The sequence below is a fragment of the Oncorhynchus mykiss genome, chromosome 20 (assembly GCF_057628025.1).
Source record: "Oncorhynchus mykiss isolate SJ-2025 chromosome 20, ASM5762802v1, whole genome shotgun sequence".
NCBI lineage: Eukaryota > Metazoa > Chordata > Actinopteri > Salmoniformes > Salmonidae > Oncorhynchus > Oncorhynchus mykiss.
This window is the reverse complement of record NC_143041.1, coordinates 21,421,196-21,436,689: the sequence shown is the minus strand read 5'-3', so window position 1 is coordinate 21,436,689 and position 15,494 is coordinate 21,421,196. Positions and strand designations below refer to the sequence as shown.

At 43.0% G+C, this 15,494-nt stretch overlaps 1 protein-coding gene across 8 annotated transcripts in view; it reads right to left on the bottom strand.

The window, feature by feature from the left end:
- The window catches only part of LOC110498756 (SRC kinase signaling inhibitor 1), a 62,391-nt gene extending 49,070 nt beyond the window's left edge, over positions 1-13,321 (bottom strand). For 7 of the 8 annotated variants that reach the window (XM_090212583.1, XM_090212581.1, XM_090212582.1 and 4 more), the window contains exon 1: positions 12,931-13,321. The gene's annotated coding sequence lies outside the window, so the exon portion shown is untranslated. The remainder of the gene's footprint in view (positions 1-12,930) is intronic. The other variant, XM_090212588.1, reaches the window with a different exon arrangement.
- Between the last annotated feature and the right edge of the window lie 2,173 nt (positions 13,322-15,494).

The following is a 15,494-nucleotide window of genomic DNA, read 5'->3' as shown; positions in this document are numbered from 1 at the left end:
TGAGCTGCCTAGGGAAACCCAGTGAATGTCCCTTTTCAGAAGATCCATAGTAACTAGATCTGCTGGCTAGGCAGTACCAGACCGTAGAAAATAGCTTTTCCACTGTCTCCCGTGAATTGAATGGGCAGAGCATGAGAGAGAGAGAGAGAGAGAGAGAGAGAGAGAGAGAGAGAGAGAGAGAGAGAGAGAGAGAGAGAGAGAGAGAGAGAAGGCACGTGAAGTCCCACACACACGCGCACACACAGGCTCTTCCCACACAAACTCTCCGTCTGCAACCGCAGCTGTGCATCCAGAATTGGACGCAATACAGTCCACCAATCAACTCATAAATAAAGGAGAAAACGATCCGTGTCAGATAACATGATCAACCATAGCAGTGCATGCGTCAATGCATTATTTCAAAATGTTACGTAAGCCGTTGAGCCGTTAACCATTCAGTGTTGCACTCCCCTCTGTTTTGGCACGTCGGCCTACAGTATCTAAACAGCTGAAAGCACTGAATCCATACAGTAAATCAAATGTCTTCTGAACACGCTGATAGAGGGATCCATATTGATCTTCTGCAGTTTAGCCCCATTACTTAGTCTGTGGAGGGGCAACTCTACATGTGATTATCTCAGGGTTAGAGAGCCACAGCCACACAGCTGTTAAAGTTCTCCGAACGCCACACATGTTCTTTAAGGTAAATACAGTCAAGGGCTGGTGCCCTGCACCCAGTTTAAAGGGATAGTTCACTCAAAAACACTCTTCAGCATTTCGTTCATTAGTCCACAATTCCCCAAAATCGTGCATGTCAGCAGTCTATTTTTTACATAGCAATAACTGTGATGATGCTTTTTGCAGGGTTTGGTATGATTGATTTGGTTTCAGATGTAAATCTTGTGGTGGAGTAGGGCAGGGATCCAGGGATTCCATGATGCAGCCATGACAGCAAAATATCTGTTAGAGGAGACAGGGGAAATCTATCGTAGGCTGAAGGTTTTCTAATGGAACATGTGTGAAGCCCAAAGGCATATTTTCACATCGATTGGACAAAATAGTATTGACAGTTCTATTCTATTCTTAAAGTGATGTGAATAGACGGCATATTCACTTTTCTTTCTTTTCTTTTTTTGATATTCAAATTATATTAATATAACAAATGACATTTGCAATGAAACCAGTTCCATCCATCTATATACAAGGAGCCTTGTACCTCCCCAGTGCTTTTCCACCCCCTGACATGGCAGTATAACTCACAGCAGTGGGATTCTTAATGACCCGTCACCTCCAACACAGGTCCCTTCCTCACCTGTTATTAGAAATGTTACGGGAACGTTAATTACACCATTAATACTGGTGACGAACATCCTTTTAATTTCTCCTACTCACACCGTTGAATCTTTTATGTCAACTTTGTCACTGTAGGGGGAGGCCATCGCTCTCCTTCACCCCTCCTACTCTCCCTCTCTCCTCGACCTATCTCGTCCATAAAGTGTCGTCATCCCGGTACAGTTTGTGAGGCGGCCGAAGATTCATCATCGGAGCCAGTGTTCATTAGAGTTAAAGCGGAACTTAAGACGCGGTGAGTGATAGTCATTGCCCGGGCGCCGTCATATTTCAGCCAACCTGGAGTCTGGACAAATTCCAAATGGCTTGGCTCAAGGCTGTGGCCAAACATTTCTCATTATGGGGCAAACACAACAACCTTGGTCGCTGCTGACATGGGAGGTGTGACAGAGGCCATTTTTTTAAAAATGATTTCCTCACACTGACTCCTGATTATTTCTGCTCAGCTCTGGGAGTGGTAAGTTTGTGTTCTGGCCAAGTTCTATCAAAATGATTTCATAGCTCCTTCCCTCCTTAAAGTAATCACTTCTTTCCTTCCTTCCTTCCTTTCCACCTTCCTCCTTATCCCTCCAAATCAAATCAAATTTTATTTGTCACATACAAATGGTTAGCAGATGTTAATGCGAGTGTAGCGAAATGCTTGTGCTTCTAGTTCCGACAATTCAGTGATAACCAACGAGTAATCTTACCTAACAATTCCATAACTACTACCTTATACACACAAGTGTAAAGGGATAAAGAATATGTACATAAAGATATGAATGAGTGATGGTACAGAACGGCATAGGCAAGATGCAGTAGATGGTATCGAGTACAGTATATATATATGAGATGAGTAATGTAGGGTATGTAAACATTATATTAAGTGGCATTGTATAAAGTGGCTAGTGATACATTTTTTACATCAATTTCCATTATTAAAGTGGTTGGAGTTGGGTCAGTATGTTGGCAGCAGCCACTCAATGTTAGTGATGGCCTTGAGATAGAAGCTGTTTTTCAGTCTCTTGGTAACTGCTTTGATGCACCTGTACTGACCTCGCCTTCTGGATGATAGTGGGGTGAACAGGCAGTGGCTCGGGTGGTTGTTGTCCTTGATGATCTTTATGGCCTTCCTGTGACATCGGGTGGTGAAGGTGTCCTGGAGGGCAGGTAGTTTGCCCCCGGTGATGCGTTGTGCAGACCTCACTACCCTCTGGAGAGCCTTACGGTTGTGGGCGGAGCAGTTGCTGTACCAGTCGGTGATACAGCCCGACAGGATGCTCTCGATTGTGCATCTGTAGAAGTTTATGAGTGCTTTTGGTGACAAGCCAAATTTCTTCAGCCTCCTGAGGTTGAAGAGGCTCTGCTGCGCCTTCTTCACAACGCTGTCTGTATGGGTGGACCAATTCAGTTTGTCCGTGATGTGTAAGCCGAGGAACTTAAAACTTACTACCCTCTCCACTACTGTCCCGTCGATGTGGGTAGGGGGGTGCTCCCTCTGCTGTTTCCTGAAGTCCACAATCACCTCTTTTGTTTTGTTGACGTTGAGTGTGAGGTTATTTTCCTGACACCACACTCCGAGGGCCCTCACCTCCTCCCTGTAGGCCGTCTCGTCGTTGTTGGTAATCAAGCCTACCACTGTAGTGTCGTCCGCACACTTGATGACTGAGTTGGAGGCGTGCATGGCCACACAGTCGTGGGTGAACAAGGAGTACAGGAGAGGGCTCAGAACGCACCCTTGTGGGGCCACAGTGTTGAGGATCAGTGGGGTGGAGATGTTGTTACCTACCCTCACCAACCTTCCTTCCTTCATTTACTCCCTCCCTAAGTTGGTCGACGGTCACTGATGTCAGCCATATTACTTTCACAACTTGATATCACACAGCTATCTCCGCTTTCTGACAGCCTCCGGCTCAAACATTTTCTTGCTGAACCATGGACATACTAGCCTGGTCCCAGATCTGTCTGTGCTGTCTTGTCAAATGTTTGCAAGGCAGCACAAACAGATCTGGGACCAGGCTTCGACACACTGCTTCCTTCCACCCAACAGCTGGACTGCAGACAGTTAGAATTCAGTTAGCTCTTCCTGTTTTTGAAGAGCTTGGTTACTGGAAGAGCATGACTGACCCCTCAGAATAGCACTGGAAACATAGGGGATTGAACCCTACCGACTCCACTGTTTAATTCTAGTCAATGTGAATGGAGGGTTTGACATGTTAACCATGCAAATAGGAAAATAATAGATTATCAATGTTTTGGGTGCTGGGTCCAGAGTATATGATATTGAAACAAATCTGTCATCAAGTACAGACAGTCGTGTTTGTCTGCATGTATTATTCAGAATTATGAAGAGCACGAAAATTGTGTGCATCCATTCAGGGACAAAATATTGAAATATATTGGTGCTCTATGAAAAATATATTATTTGAGTGTGTCCCTGTGCTCCCAGCAGGGGGAATTGGTTCTGCCAGAGATAAACATCTCACCATGAAAACTCAATGTCCTCAACACATATATATGAGAGAGAGAGAGAGAGAGAGAGACACACACACACACACACACACACACACACACACACACACACACACACACACACACACACACACACACACACACACACACACAAACACACACACACAAACAAACAAACACTACTGCAGATTCTCATTACTGTGCTCTCTCCTCCTCTCATTCTATTCCTTCTCTCTCCACCACAATTCATTCATATTCCAATGGCCTCTGGCCCAAACCGTACATTCATAGCATATACCGCTTTCTCTACTAAAGATCCCACCCACATCTTACAGTACGGTACCACAGTTTACCACGGTCCATCAGCCGACAGCCTGTCACAGAGCTAAGCACATGACACCCTGTAATTACAATCAAGAACAGATTGTTCAGTGAAGTGTCACTGGGAGGACCTGAGACAAATTTGTGACCGTTTGTCAGCGGAAACTGTACATCAGTGATCATCATCTAGATTCAGCCGCAGGCCAATTTTTTCTTGAGCGGATGGTCGAGGGGGCTGGAACATAATTCCAGATCAATTGTAGACTGCGAATTGACCCCAATTCAAAGAGTTTCATAATATTTGACTAAAACATAATTGTTTTAAACCTTGCTTACACGATCACATCTCTTATTATGCATGGGAATACATGGGAACCGATTTTCCTAATTAAAATCAGTTTAGGCAGATTTTTGGGTGTTTGTGTTTTTGCCAAGAAAACATGGGGGGCCAAATAACAACCCCACCTCCCACTTCAGATAGAAAGGTTGAAATGGTAATCACATAATGATGACGATATTCCATTGCATATCGTATGGACCTCAATTCACTTTATGATTGATCATACCTTGGATTATGTTTTGGAATATGTTTTATACAGTACCTGTGCATAACTACTATGACAGCTGGTGCGTGTCATTTTTAGGTTTTGACAATGCAGACTGTGTTAACCATGGCCACAGTCATTTGCTATTGCGAACATTGTCCCAGGCTAGGATCTATGCTTGGAAGTGAGGAGGCTTTCTCTCCCTCTGGGTTCAGACACAGGTTCTTGCTGAGTGATGAGTGTCATTGTCTGAAAGCCCGGGCTGGATGAGTCATAGTCTGTGAGCTATTAACGCAGACTAATTATTAATGCAGACTAATTAAGACTGGGATTCAGCCAGGCAGCTAGCTCTGTGAATGAGGGGCAACCAAGCAGCATTAGGGTGGAGCGTGTACACAATGTCATGAAAAAGGGTTTACTATAGGTTCAATAACACAAATACGAGTAGTAGGCGTGATGAGAGAGGCCTACTTAGGGCATACAATACCTTATGGTACACAAATAACGTAATATTATTGCATCCTTGGAGTGAGGAACGTGCATTATTTTGGAGCAGATGGGCTATTTAATTACCAGCCCTGTAGGACTGAAGTATTGCTGGCTTCTTCACTGCTTGCCAGTTAATTGATAAATGGATGTCATTCGTTAGCTACAAAGTTCATTCACGGTCCCTGATTGGATCGCGACCAGGAGAGTTTCAGTCCTGCAAGACCCTAATCGAATAGCCCTGTTTTTGGAGTCATAACACAAGCATACTACATCAGTATACTACACTATGCCAACCAAGGGAAACATTTTCTATGGATAGCATATGTACCCTAAAGATCACTGCATGACGGCACTTCTTTGGTTAATCTTTAGCAATTTGCTGAATACACTCATTTTGCTTAAGTATAATTGCTTTGACTGCAAACGGGATGCACTCTGAGGCAATTCACACGCCAGCAGTTCATAACTGGCAACATTTTACATAAATATTCAACAATGGTCATAAGTCAACTGCTTCATGGAAAGTGAAGTAGGCTAAGCAATTAAAAAGACTGATGCGCAGTGGAAAAGGAAGGCTAATGTGAAATTGATTCAGTCTAGCAGACAATTAAACAGAAATAAATGTGTGTGTGTGTGTGTGTGGTCCGCTGGGTCAGCTCTGGGTGTCAGAGTTTCCATCACAACCAACCTGCTGTAGCCTCACGGTCAGACCGCTGAAAGACCACAACCAGACCATAGCCCTACCACGACCAGACCATAAATACAGACCACAGTCTGACCATAAATACTGACCACAGTCTGACCACAGCAAGACCACTGAGCCAGACCACAACCAGACCACACGGTTAGACCATACAGCCAGACCACAGCTAGAACATAGTGAGACCGCAGCCAGACCACAGCCACTGACCACAACCATATCATAACCAGTCCAGAGACCACAACCAGACCAAAGACAGACCCCAGTCAGACCACAGCCAGACGACAACCAGACCACAGACAGACCGCAGTCAGACCACAGCCAGACCAGACAGACAACAATCAGACCAGCCCTACCCCTCTCTCATCAGCTTTGAAAAAATACAGAATCTTGTAATAGGGAAATTACAGCTTTGAGAGTGTATCAAAAGGGTGGTCTATGTCTGTCAAGTTGACCTTAACTGCAGTGTTTATGAGTATTCTGATGGGAACCTGGCTATAAACATACTAGATGATGAACACATGTACTGAGAAATTAAGCCATCATAGCGAAAACATAATTAAGTGCTCTGCGAGATGGGTGACATTATATAAAAGATACACAATTCTTTAAAAAAAATTAAAAGCTGGATCAAAGGAATGACAACGAAACGCAAATTCCCCCTCAATTTGGAGCTGACATTCTCTGCTGCAATAGTACACCGCCACTTCATTGAAAGTTGTTTTCAAGAAAAGAAAGCTCTAGATATCTGGGGATTTACAAACTGATATCAAAAGGATTCGGAAGTCTCAGATTCTGTAAGTCGGGGAATTTGGAAAATACATCAACTTCAAAAGCATCAAATTGATTTGGAGTCAGCAATACTCTCTCTGGGCTGTATAGACAACCCCTTATATATCACCAAAGCTGCAGCTCTTTCCGATATACGAAGCAAAACCTCGAAGTATGCTAAAAATAAAGTAAGATATTATCAGAAGCCATCAGCGTAAAAAGCCAGAGGGCATCATCCAACATGCTCATCAGAACCCCCCCCCCCCCCCCCTTCAAAAATTGTCTACACGGCTATTTCACAACAACATACAAGATTAATAGATCATGCAAATGACATGACCATTTGCATCTTGCTCTGACATGTCTATTAGTTTACAACCTCATTCATATTCGTGGCTGCCCCAGCCACTTGAGAAATGGACTGGCAATAGGCTAACTGTGCCGTTTAAGAAGGCGAGACTTTGTCTAGTGCTCCACATGGTGTCTAATAGTCCATTAACTTATCAAGGTCAATCCGGGTTAAGGCTGATGTGCCTTGCCTGGCTGCCGCATACTTCTCTCCCTGGGCAGCAGAGCGGAGCACTGAAGGATTTGGGCTCCACCACACTTCGAGCATCCAGCCCCTCTCCCTCTGCTTCTCTTCCTGGGTTATGCAAAAGCCAGATAATCTTGGTGCATGCAGCTTGCAAGAAGAAGGTCTGCTACTGTACGCAGCTGAGCTGACTGCCCTGCATGGCTCATTTCAGCACCACTCATCCAGTCCACTGATGCGGAATTTGTCAATTATAGAGCAGCAGGAATGGATGGATCGTACCTGACTGGTCCTGTGCCGGTGTATTCTTTGCAGAGACTCTACATGGCAGTGGAGTGTGTGTGTGGTGTGTGTGTGTGTGTATTGAGCGCCAATGAAGAGCTAAGGAGGAGTGCAAAGTGCAGTGCTGGAGATTGGAGGTAGGCAGGGTTTGTGACTGTGCTGCTGAGATGTGTGTGTGTGTGTGTGTGTGTGTGTGTGTGTGTGTGTGTGTGTGTGTGTGTGTGTGTGTGTGTGTGTGTGTGTGTGTGTGTGTGTGTGTGTCTCTCTCTCTCTCTCTCTCTCTCTCTCTGTGAGTATAATCCTTTCCCCGTCTTCAGGGACAAGCTGCAAATCAGCCTCTTTTTTTCTCCCCTCTCCCTCTCTTCTCTCACTGTATCTCAGACTCGCACATGAGCCTCCAGTACAATGATCCTCCCATGCCTCCACCTTTCGCCAGATAACACAGGATGCAGAGAGCTGTCTCTCTCTCTCTCTCTCTATTAATGACTATAACTGTATCGTTCTTTCTCTGCCACTTTTCTTTTTGGTTTTCAATGCGTCTCGGTGTCCCCCTCGCTGTCGGTGCCGCAAATGCCTCGTGTACCCTCGTGTACCCTCGTGTACTCGATTAGACATCCACTCTTTTGTCGGATTTATGCATGCATGTTGTTTACACATCCAGTCCAAGGTGAAACACACATGCCCGTTCAATTAGGGATGTTTATGTAGTCAGAGATTGTTTGTAAGTCCACATTTACGAAAGGGATGTTTACTTCGTACATACACATCCAGTCACTGTTGATGAGAGCATATTTTTGGGGATGTTGGTTTACTGTCAATATTGCGTTTGTTTGTCTTGGTCGTCGACTCAAATATAATGCTAATAGATTTAAGAATGGTATTTGCCCACCCACTATTGTAGTGCGGTTACACAGCTAAGTAGTGGGACATTTTTTAATTTTTACATAGTTTGTATTTATTCTGGATCCCCATTAGTTCCTTCCAAGGCAGCAGCTACTCTTCCTGAGGTCCAATCACAATTACATACAATAAAACAATACATAACACAACACATTATGACACACTAATAATGTCTTGTGATGTTGATAGACAACCACATCTAATTTGTAGTTGATCATGATTATGGGGGAGCGATAGAGCCTCAAGGTTGTAACAGAATCAAACTGGCAGAAGGTATTAGCACTGTGTCAATCAAAGGTTACATTTTTACCTATGTAGATATTGGCAATAGATAACGGTGCTGTATTTGGACTCACGTTGTGCTTGTTAAACAAAAAGGAGAAAGTGTGGGTAGTAATGATATCCCCTATTCTATATTAAAACCAAATTCCCACTGATGTAAGGTGCAGTAAGGAACAACGCAACTGGGCTGATTAGTGCAGACTGGTTTGGGATTCAGGCTGAAGTCTGTGTGGCAGAAATGTAGAGGGACAGACTCACTTGTAAAGAGTATGGGCAGGGTAAGGAACAAGCTTTTGCAGTGTGTGTGTGTGTGTGTGCACATAAGCATGCGCGCATGTGTGTGTGCGCAGGCGCACTTGCATATTCGTTTGCGTATTTGTGAGCAAAAACCCAAGTTAAGCGCGATCTAATCAGCAAGCACTTTCTTGCTCTTCCTCTCCACGCCCTCTCTGCCTCTCTCTTTCTCTTCCATACTCTTTCTTACCTACCTTTCAGGTTGTTGTTTTTTTCATCTCGTCAAAGGATTGCTGATAGGAGATTGACATTGTCAATCAGTTTTTGATCCATGCCACCCAATAATGAACCAATGCCTAAAGACCAGAACAGATAAGGAACAGAAATAAGAAGTGCTACGTCTGCTTGTGATGCAGGACTAAACATGACATTTCACTGTCAGATATCAGGTTTTTCAGATGGGCCGAGTGTATAATCAACAAACGGGTAGTTACACATCCACACTGCAATTTAGTAATCAGACGTCAGTCTCGGGTTTGTTTGCTCTCAGTCAACACAAGTCAAATCATCAAACCTGCTTAGGAGTAAAGAAAGGTGGGGAAATGCCACATCTGTCACATACAAAATGCCGGAGAGGGAACCCTGAAGACGGATGTCTATTTCTGAACTCGGACAGCAATCATGGCTCAATTTCCTCCATGACAATCCACTGTCAGTAAGACCAGTGTGGAAATAACCCCTTGCCCCCTATGTCTTGGCAGTCAAGGCTCAACCTAGCCTTCCACTGGACGTAAATTATGGGAGCTTCGGCCATAAAGCTTTCAACCCTATAGTTTACGCCCTGGAAATGGATTTGGGCCAAATCGGTATGGAAATTCAATACTGTTGTATCCAAAGGCATTCAGCTAAGAACCCTTTTCACAAGTCAAAATGTATCAATTTTCCCTGAGAGTTTCACTTTGGGAACTCTCACTCTCTCCAGCGGTATTGGTTGTTGTGGGTTATATGTTTAAAGGTGATATATGTGATATATGTGCATACTGTATGTAGGTATACAGTACCAGTCAAAAGTTTGGTTTTAAATATATTTTTACTATTTTCTACATTGTAGAATAATAGTGAAGACATCAAAACTATGAAATAACACATATGGAATCATGTAGTAACCAAAAAAAAGTGTTAAACAAATCAAAATATATTTTATATTTGGGGCCTCCCGGGTGGCGCAGTGGTCTACCAAACTTTTACATATGCACATATATCACATACAGTACATCACATTTAAACATATAACCCACAACAACCAATACCGCTGGAGGGAGGGAGAGTTCCCAAAGTGAAACTCTCAGGGAAAATTGCTACATTTTGACTTGTGAAAAGGGTTCTTAGCTGAATGCCTTTTGATACACTGCATCACAGTGCCCTGTGCCACCAGAGACTCTGGGTTCGAGCCCAGGCTCTGTCGCAGCCGTCCACGACGGTGTTTCCTCTGACACATTGTTGCGGCTGGCTGCCGGGGTGGATGCGCGCTGTGTTAAGAAGCGGTGCGGCTTGGTTGAGTTGTGTTTCGGAGGATGCATGGATTTCGACCTTCGTCTCTCCCGAGCCTGTAAGGGAGTTGTAGCGATGAGACAAGATAGTAACTACTAACAATTGGATACCACGAAATTGGGGAGAAAAGGGAGTAAATTTCAACAACAATAACAAATATATAAATACAGTATTTTTTATATTTGAGATTCTTCAAAGTAGCCACCCTTTCCCTTGATGCACACTCTGGGCATTCTCTCAACCAGCTTCAGCTGGAATGCTTTTCCAAAAGTCTTGACGGAGTTCCCACATGAGCTGAGCACCTGCTGGCTGCTTTTCCTTCACTTTGCAGTCCAACTCATCCCAAACCATTCCAATTGGGTTGAGGTCAGGTGATTGTGGAAGCCAGCACTCCATCACTCTCCTTGAGAGATTGTGGAGCCCTTACACAGCCTGGAGGTGTGTTTTTTGGTTACTACATGATTCCATACGTTATTTCATAGTTTTGATGTCTTCACTATTGTTCTACAATGTAGAAAATAGTAAAAATAAAGAAAAACCCTGGAATTAGTAGGTGTGTCCAAACTGGTACTGTATATGAATATAAAGAACCCTATATCTCACTTCAGGGCTACATATATGTTACTTTAACCCTGGACACAGGGAGTAACAGGCTTTCTCTCCTATATTATTCAATCTCATCTCTCCTACAGTTGACTGGCCTGAGTAATCATCAGGACTCAAAGTCATCTCACCTGCTGTGTGTGCTTGGAGTGAACGAGCTCTTTCAGGTCTATGCTTCAATGCCCTTCCTAGTGCTCTCTGTATCTCTCTGTGTCTCCTTGCCTCTGTCATCTCTCCCACTGTCATCAAGCTAGATCAAATGACGCACAAACAGTGGTTTAAAGTACTTATTTTACTTCACGACATTCCAAAAGAAAATAATGTACGTTTTACTCTTTACATTTCCATGACACCCAAAATGATTTGTTACATTTTGAATGCTTAGCAGGACAGGAAAATGGTTCAATTCACACACTTATCAAGAGGATATCCCTGGTCATTTCTACAACGTCTGATCTGGCAGACTCACTAAACACCCAAGCTTCATTTGTAAATGATGTCTGAGTGTTGGAGTGTACCTCTGGCTCCTTAAGTACCCCTGGCTCCTTAAATAAAATAAAAACAAGAAAATGCTGTTTGGTTCGCTTATTGTAAGGAATTCGAAAAGATTTATACTTTTACTTTTGATACTTAAGCATATTTTAGCAATTACATTTACTTTTGATACTTAAGTATATTTAAAACCAGGACTTTGACTTGAGTCATTTTCTATTATGGTATCTTACTTTTACTCAAGTATGACAATTGGGTACTTCTTCCACCACTGCACAGGAAAACCTTATTTTCTCCATTTCCGCGAGACAGACCCTTTCCTGTATCCCTTTTCTTCCTCAGTCAGTCACTTGCACTTTCCATGTATCTGATATCATGTTTGTTTGTTCCGCGAGGCTTTTGGAAGCGTGAGCTTGACTCATTCCGAGAAGAACTTGACTCATTGTCACTACACATGAAGAGGCCAATTTCAGGCATTCAAGTCTGAGAAAACGCAACAGTACCTAGAAAACCTCTGTACAGGGTCAAAGAAATATTCTAAATACAAACACATAACGTATTACAGACATTTATGGAACAACACAGGGCAATCTCTTCATTCAGTAAAAAATCTCAACTCATGTATAAGGCAAACCTTCTTCCCAGACAGGGAATAATTGTTTGCCCACAGTGCGTCACGATGACATTTTTATGCACAGAAAACGTTAAACCTAATACACAACCCATATATTTCATCTTAAATTTACTCTGACGTCCTTTCCACTCAGGCCAGCATGAGACAGCTTCCTGTTTAAAAGTCAATATCAATTGTATATAAACTTCCTGTATATTAATCAATATCAATTGTAGATAAAGTGAGGGCTACCTTGATGTACAGCCCAAGGCAACATATCCACGTGGAGTTCAGTAATACCAATTTAATGTCACAGTGGGGATAATATCAACATCTTGACCAGAGAGCACAGCATGTGCATCCCATACCTCTTATTTCATCCTCTCTCTCTCTCTCTCTCTCTCTCTCTCTCTCTCTATACTAAATCAATATCATCAACACCTAATTTTATTCCCATTTTGCCTGTAAAATATCCTTTCAAACCGCTGTAAGACTTTATACATAAACTGTCCCATTCTTAAAAAAACACAATTCAACCAACTGATAGTCCAAGTCACTGACATCCCACCTGCAACCGTATTTGAAATACAGCATGTCAATACAATACTGTACATTTGAAAACATTTATCAATAACCATCATCTCGAAGCGATGAAACACGTGCACAAATAAGACTTCAAACCAGGAAATTAAACGTTAGCATATCAATGAGAACATGAAAATGCTCCAAAGAAATAGCCAAATCAGCTTCCATCCCCCAGGTAAACAGATCAAAGAGAACTTCCAGCCCCCAGCGTTTGAGAGAAAGCCACTCAAGTTTAAAACAAAAAAAATACCTGCAGTAACTACAGTATGCACGGAGATAGAGTTGACATGCCTGGGGATGAAGAATTGCCCATTCTGCACCACGACAGTCGCACTTCTATACTGTCCTGTGCCGTGTTAGTACAGGATCCCTCTCTTCACAGCTCTGCTTTTTATAATTTCCCTCTGGTTTCTGCTCTCGTCATAGTATTTCTTCTTCTTCTACTATTATGTCTTTCTTTCAACCCTCTTCTGCGCTTATCTTCATTCTTCTGTTTTCTCTGCATCCACACTGCACGGGAGAGTGTGTTAGGTATGGTTGTGAGTGTGTCTGTTTTCGGTGGGTTGGCAAGGGTGGGTGGGTGGGTGTGTATGTGAAAGCCAGCATGCTACAGAGCAGGAGAGCCTCTCCCCAATGTCTTTGCATGTCCACTGAATAAACTCATGTTTTATAAATGTAGACCCCTCCCCCCTACACATTCTGCTTAAAGGCACAGTGGTCTTAAAATCAGGGACTGGTATCTGGTCCAAATGACCAGGGACGCTAGATTTAATCTAGGCATGTTATTTAATTGGATACTCTTCAGGAAGTGCGACTTGTAAGGGAATTATGTTCTTATGAGAAATGATTTTCAACCAATGATAACATGTATTTATCACGACCACTATGTTTACCATTGGTTGAAGGTGTGACATTTTGGACAGTGTGCGGAGTCATCTCATACTTTTCTTTTTAGAGATGTGGCCGACGCTTCAACCAAACTTACTGACGGTTGCAATAAATAATGAACAAAGATGATGTGTCTCGACAAGAGACCTAAAAAGTGTCCCATGTGTGGGTTAGCGTCTAGTATTTTGTATGGGTGTACATGATACGAAGTGGACACAGATGATCTATAAGCAGTGTGTGTTTTGTGTGTATCTGTGTGTGCATGCGCTAGTGTGCGATAATGGACACAGGACAGACACAGTCAGAGTAAATCCTGTGTCACCTTAGGCTGTAATTCAATCCAGTATTAAAGGCCATGAATTAATGAGAAGGTAGCTGTGTGTTTTCAGGGTGAGGAGTCCAGGACTGGTATACATCAAATGCTGTTTGACACAAGATAACACACACAACATGAAGGCTACCGTCCATTCACCACAAAGTCCCATTTAGTTTGTTTGTTGCACAGAAATTGATGCATATTACTTTTTTAAGAAATGCATGCTTGTGTGTGTGTGAGTGTGAGTGTGTGTGTAGGTTTATGTCTGGGTGTGTGTCATGCAAGAGCCTCACACTCTTCTCAATTTACATCAACAAGATAGCCCAGGCAGTAGGAAGTTCTCTCATTCATTTATATGCAGATGATACAATCTTATACTCAGCTGGCTCCTCCCCGAATGTTGTGTTAAATGCTCTACAACAAAGCTTTCTTAGTGTCCAACAAGCTTTCTCTACCCTTAACCTTGTTCTGAACACCTCCAAAACAAAGGTCATGTGGTTTGGTAAGAAGAATGCCCCTCTCCCAGCAGGTGTGATTACTACTTTAGAGCTAGAGGTAGTCACCTCATACAAGTACTTGGGAGTATGGCTTGAAGGTACACTGTCCTTCTCTCAGCACATATCAAAGCTGCAGGCTAAAGTTAAATCTAGACTAGTTACCTCTATCGTAATCACTCCTTTTTCACCCCAGCTGCCAAACTAACCCTGATTCAAATGACCATCCTACCCATGCTAGATTATGGAGGCATAATTTATAGATCAGCAGGTAAGGGTGCTCTCGAGCAGTTAGATCAGATTTGCCACCAATGCTCCTTACAGGACACATCACTGCACTCTATACTCCTCGGTAAACTGATCATCATCTCTGTATACCCGTCTCAAGACCAACTGGTTGATGTTTATTTATAAAAACCCTCTTAGGCCTCACTCCCCTCTATCTGAGATACCTACTGTAGCCCTCATCCTCCACATACAACACCGTTCTGCCAGTCACATTCTGTTAAAGGTCCCCAAAGCACACACATCCCTGGGTCGCTCGTCTTTTCAGTTCACTGCAGCTAGGGACTGGAACGAGCTGCAAAAACCACTCAAATTGGACAGTTTTTTCTCAATCTCTTCATTCAAAGACTCAATCATGGACACTCTTACTGACAGTGGTGGCTGCTTTGCATGATGTATTGTTGTCTCTACCTTCTTGCCCTTTGTGCTGTTGTCTGTGCCCAATAATGTTTGTACCATGTTTTGTGATGCTACCAAGTTTTGCTACCGTGTTGTCATGTTGTGTTGCTACCATGCTGTGTTGTCATGTGTTGCTGCCTTGCTGTGTTGTCTTAGGTCTCTCTTTATGTAGTGTTGTGTTGTCTCTTTTGTCGTGATGTGTGTTTTGTCCTATATTCATATGTTATTTCTTTTTCATTTCTTTTTAATTTTGAATCCCAGCCCCCGTCCCCGCAGGAGATCTTTTGACTGTTGGTAGGCCGTCATTGTAAATAAGAATTTGTTCTTTACTGACTTGCCTAGTTAAATAAAGGTTAAATAAAATAAATGAAAAAGAGAGAACATGTTTGTGTACTGTATATTCTGTGTGTAGTCATGATGTGCCACAACGCC